The sequence below is a fragment of the Rhinolophus ferrumequinum genome, chromosome 20 (genome assembly GCF_004115265.2).
Source record: "Rhinolophus ferrumequinum isolate MPI-CBG mRhiFer1 chromosome 20, mRhiFer1_v1.p, whole genome shotgun sequence".
Lineage (NCBI taxonomy): Eukaryota > Metazoa > Chordata > Mammalia > Chiroptera > Rhinolophidae > Rhinolophus > Rhinolophus ferrumequinum.
In genome coordinates, this window is record NC_046303.1 from 43,828,625 (window position 1) to 43,834,624 (window position 6,000).

Here is a 6,000-nt window from a genome sequence, read left to right on the forward strand (position 1 = left end):
ATGTTGTTACTTGGCATAAATAAACGTAGAATATTGGAAATTGTTTGACAGAGTAATTTGAAAATAACTAATAATAAGCTCTTCTCACTGATGAAATTGATGATAATTAGGCCACAGAGCCAACTGTCTATTGAGACTAATCCTAGTTGCATTACCAAGAGCAACTTGCTTATTCACAACGGCCAGAGAATATTCATCAAATTCTTCTAAAAGCGTGTCATATCATTCACATACATTTATAGGGAAATTAAAATATAATTTTCACATCATCCAGGATCATGCCTGCTAACCTAGGTTCTTATTGGATTTTTAGATGTGGGTCATGTGTCCATAACTACTAGGAGTCTACGCTGAAGTTGTGCCAGAGACTGGCATCAGCATCTCACAGACACAGACCAGTGAAAACATCTGAATTACATGTTCTTGGCTCGTTTACTCACATGCTAGCAGAGCAGTGGAATAGCAGCTGTGTGGGAAACCTCCTTTTTCTTTATGTAAAATGTCGGCCTAAAAGATCCAGATTTAAAGCTTGTTATAAACAGAGAAAGCAGCAAGATTCGAAATAATAAACCCAATAAGTCTTTGCTTTTGTAATTTTCCTTGCCAATTTTCTCATTGTTCTCCTTAAAGTTTCAATTATGTTTCATAATATTTAGTTATAATTTTATTTATATGTATTTAACTGTGCTCTGAATATTGTATAAAAGACAGTGGGTATTGTCTGCAATACAGGTTACCAGAGAAGTGACATCTCCATGTTGGTAGGGACTGTCAAAGACCTTGAAGGGAGGGTGAAACAAAAAAAAGTCTCACATCTGGACGCTTTTCCAAAGATTCTCAATATTTGCTAAAATTTTCAAAATTTTGTGTTTTGCTTTATTTTAACAAGAAACACAAGAATTTAAATAACAGTTCTTTTAAGAATGGAGAGAAACTACCAGAGAGCTCTAGCAGAAGATTTAAAAGTATAGGAAGTAGAAAAGGAAACAGAGAATGATATAGCTGATTTGAATTTTAGAAAGAGCACTCTGGAGGCAGTATAAAGAATGAATTAGAGAAGGGTGAGAATTGAAAGACAGAGATTTTGTGACTAAATTTACTCTTGCTTTAAGCCAATGATGATGGGGAGAGGAAGGATGGATTAGATGGATTTTAAGGAGGTATCAGCCGTTGCTAAACCAAATAGATGTGAGGCACAGAAGAGGATTTCTACATTTCTAGCTTGGGAAAATAGGTGGTAGTACAATTGACCAAGAGACAAATACTCGGGAGCAGGAAGAGGGGATTTTGGTGACATGGTCTGTTTGTGTTAAAGCAAAGTTTGAATTGGCTCCAGCACATTCTTGTGGAAATATTTAATTGGTTTTATATTGGTCAATTGATAGATGATAGATAGATGAAAGATAGATAGAGTAGGTTGATGAGAAAGAGAGAGAGAGAGAGAGAGAGAGAGAGAGAGAGAGAGAGAGAGAGAGAGAGAGAGAGAGAGCTATGAGGGTGATGTGGACTGCAGACAGGTTTGGAAGTCATCATCATAGGTGAATGGAGTGGTCAATATTTTTAACCAATGGACTGTAAAGGGTCTGCAAGAACTGACTATAGTAATTGTTAACAATAGCAATTGGACACCTTGGTGAAAGACATATCCACTTAATACTGAGGGGAAATTGAATTTCAGAGTTGAAGAGTAAATTATAAGTGAGGAATTGGAGAGAACAAATGGAGGTCACTCTGAGGAAATTTGATTGAAAACGAAGGAAAGTGACAAAAAAGGTGGATCAAACAGGGTTGATATAGGAATCTTATGTATAGTAATAGGCTCCAGGGGAAATAATAGAGAAAGTTATGATTTAAGACAGAGGGAGAAAAGAATGAAATGAGGCAATATCTAACATGAGATGTAAAGGGAGGCATTCAAACGCTGAAGAATAAATTAGTCTTGGACAGGAGGAGAGAGATTTCTCTCAGTGAGATATAACTAAAATAAAAACAAGAATGGAAACAGATTCCAGGAAATTTATTTGGATATAGGGAGAGGGACAGAAAAGTTTTAAGTATTACAAAGGTCATGATTCTTTTTAAATAAAATTCTAATTTGTATTATTAAAATTATATTCATAGTAAAAATTTTGTAACATACTAAACATTTAAAAAAAAATCTATTCCAGCATTCTGATGGGCATAAATAAAGTCATCCCTTCCCCTTCTTTCCTCCTGTAGGTAGGCTAATGTTAGTACACCCTTCATACTTAGGAAGATCACAAATGCTAATTATGCGTTAGGTTTCATTTCAGTCATTTCTTTTTTCTTTTTAATCCTGAGCTGCTTACTCTTACACCTCAGTATTTTTCAAATAGCCATCATCTGCATCACGGATTTTTTTTTACATCTTCCAAACACCTCCCCCAAATATCTTATTTCTTTCACTAGACTTAAGTTACATGAAGGCAAGAGTCACATTTCACTCATCTTTAGAATTCCACAACACAAATACAGAGCTTTAAACATTGTAGACGAAAACAGTCCGTTCTGTGATGATAATACTATTTCTCTGCTGCTGTGACTATCAAACACTTCAAATGTGTAACCAGAGAAGTGGATTGTTCATTTTAATTAAAATTAAAATGTGGACAGTGGCTACTGTATTGAACAGCACAGCTGTAGACAATCGGTACAGTGTTAAATAAATTATATTTATTTTTTTCTCTTTAAATTTGTTTCCCAAGGCTCACAGTAGATTAGAAGTAGCAAATTGAAGGAGAGATGACAAAGGAATGAGAAAAAGTTAGAACAGACAAAGGAACTCAAAAAGCCCATGGTCTTAATTAGTATATGGTCAATTAATCCTAATCTCTCAGCTGATATTCACAATAATGATCCTGAATTATCTAAAGAATGGATAAATGCCAGGAAACTTATATGAGCTCACACTTAATTTTGAGACAATTCCAGGAGATGTAACATAATCCTTATATTTCAATTTTTTAAAAAAATTCGGAAATTTTAGCAACTTTCTAAAAAATTAAAACAAAAAAAAAACCCCGCTAACTGGTGAAAGCAGAATTCTAACCCCAGTCAGTGCCAAAGTTCATGATCTTTGCTCTCCATATGGTGCTTAATTCCTAAATCATATTCATCACATTCTGCACTCTAAGAAAACACACACACACATTTTATTAAAAATTCTCAATAAAATACTCTCAACTTGAAGTAAATCATTGTAGTATGTAAAGGGATAAATCTTCATCTAATTAAAAAAATATTTGTTCTCCAATGACTCATTCACTGGTCCAACAATTCTGAATAGACAAGAAAATACCCCATTCATGTTAGTAAATCAGTACAGATGTAGTCAAACATTCAAACCCTAAAAATTCTTGTATGACATATACTAAATTCCTTTCTAATATATTATTTTCTCAAATTTGCTATATTTTAATAGAAAAACAAAGTTGTAGTTCAGAGATACTAAGAAATTATTTTCCTTTACCTCCAAGGATCAAATTACAAAACTTACACTTACCGTTTTGTTTGTTGTTAAAGTGTGGCATGTTCCTGTTGGCCTTCACGACAAACTTCACAATTTTTTAAAATTGTTTAGATAACAAATGATGTGTTCAATTACATCTATTTGTTTTATATTTTCAAATCATTTCTTAATCTTTAATAGAGAAATACATTCAAACTACTTTCAATGTCTTCTAAGACTCAAAGAAATGTGATGTCTTCAAAATGTGGTACTATGGTCAAAAGAATACACTTACTGCCTCCCAGTGTCTATAAATAAGCTATGGTTTCTGAAAAGGCCCATGAAATGAAACTTTATTTGTTATTAGTTATCTAATTTCTTAAATGTTACCTTTGTTAGAAATGGAAACTATTTAATGATTTAAATATTTTTCAAATATTATTTTATGATAATATGTTTTTTGTACTAGAATTCTTATTTGCCTTCACCAGCCTTCCTCGTTCTTTTTCCTTTCGTTCCATAGTCTCCTCCTGAGTTATAATTGTGTATTCTATTCTGGATGAAATACTCATTTTCCTCTAAACTGTGGCTGGTAAACAAAAGCCTGTAAGATTATCTACATATGAGAGACTCAGATCTCTTTCTCCTGTGACTTTTAAAGTTATTCTTGGCTTTACTAAACGTGGGTTGTGACTGTTATTGTCTCAGCTAAATATAGACCCTAATTTAGATAATCATAGGATAAAACCCAAAGTGATGTACTGTTTCAAAGAAAATACTGATAGCCCCTCATATACACAAGGGTGGCAGAGACACACTGCATTTAACAGTCAACCAGTCATCTCAGGATTGGACTCTGCTATTTCAGTTGTCACTATAAACATAACCAGAGAAAAGCAAATCGGAAGGAAAACAACAAAAAACTGCTTTTTGTGTTTCCTCCAGCAAAAATGCCTTATTAGGAAAAAATCCTTTCACTAAATGAATTGAGGTAATCAAGGCTATGTGACATGTATTTTCTCTAGGAAAATTATGTTGTAGAATTTAGCATCTTTAATCCCAACCCAGCAGGACTAATTCAATTCAAATTTATTGAATGTTTTATTCAGATAAAAGTTTTGCGTAAATGATATGTTTTAATGAAGCATGATGTATATGTGTACGAGGGCTCATTCTTGTTTCAAAGATGAAGAACAAAAGAAAATGGCAAAAGAATGTAAACACACAATGGGCTTGAAGTAATCTTTTTCAGATGGAAAAACCCCTAGATAATTTCCCCCATTTCCTGATAACTCCAGGATGCAAATCACACAATAATTAGGAATAAACATGTCACAAAAAAATAAAGTACACATAGGATTTATCATTGCAATTGTATATGCAGCATTTTTAGCATAAGTTTATACTAAAGGGCTGAACAGTTAAGGCATTTGGGCAGAATTCCAAATAAATCACTGACAACTCAAATCAAAAACGAACCTTTTTTTTCTACAAAATCATTGTTCTGGTTCATTAGTTATTGAGCCTCTACGTAATCTTATACTGAGTCATGAGCAGCCATTGCATGCTCCTAACAACCCTGGGGAGTACACCAAATGTGGATGCAAAAAAAGCTCAGTGATGGCACTGAGCACAATAGACTGTAGGTGCTCGAAAACATACATTCGCAGCAGAGGGTGCAGGTGCCCTGTCTAGAACCCCCTCGCCTGCTTTGCACACACCTCCAAGCTGCTTTGAGAACTTACCTTTGGTACCTCAGAGCGGTCCCTTCCTTGGAAAACTGCCCTCCACCCAAGATTGACTGGCACAGGGAGACCAAATGCTGCCCTCTTGCTTTAAGGATGGTACAATTTGTGCTCCTGAGAGTCCACCTGTGATCACAGTGAAGTAAGACTCCAGCTGAGACCCAGCCCTGCTCAGTCTTCTCCCTTTGTCCTTTCCTGCTCTTCGCCCTCCTGTGGACCAATGATCACTTTCCAAATAAATCACATTCACGAAGGAACCATCTGAAGTTCTGCTACGAAGAAAATCTTACCTAAGACACATGCGTATCATGAAAACATTCGACTGGCTGTAATACACACATACATACATACATACATACATACATAAATAAGTAAAAATTGTAAATTGAGGAGATGGTACGAAGGGAGTGTGGGAAAATAATTTCATTAGCAAAATGTTTTAATGAAGCTACAGCATTGAACATAACCCACAATTTCAATTCACCAACTATTTTCTATATATTTGAGAGTCTGTTTCTTTATCTCTAAAATGGAAATGATAATTTCACAATCCAAGGTATAGTTGCAATATTTTATTTAGATCATGGAAGAGTTGGGAAAAAAATTATTATTTCCCCTATTATCTCTTTAACTCTGAGTTTTCTAACAGAAAAATAACAACAGCAACAACCACAAAAGAACCTTTCTAAACAGGTCTACCAATTTGTGGAGATTTTCTTTCTTTTTTTGTTTTCTTCCCTAGCATTGAAGTTTAGAAAGATTTCATGATTTTTTTTCTTTTAATAT

At 34.3% G+C, this 6,000-nt stretch overlaps 1 long non-coding RNA gene across 1 annotated transcript in view; it reads right to left on the reverse strand.

Annotated features, from left to right (window-relative positions):
- LOC117012186 (uncharacterized) overlaps window positions 1-3,954 on the reverse strand; it is a 147,816-nt gene extending 143,862 nt beyond the window's left edge. Inside the window, exons 1-2 of the long non-coding RNA XR_004421144.1 lie at window positions 3,524-3,954; window positions 441-507 (exon numbers count right to left, since the gene is read on the reverse strand). This is a non-coding gene — a long non-coding RNA (uncharacterized LOC117012186). The remainder of the gene's footprint in view (window positions 1-440; window positions 508-3,523) is intronic.
- Between the last annotated feature and the right edge of the window lie 2,046 nt (window positions 3,955-6,000).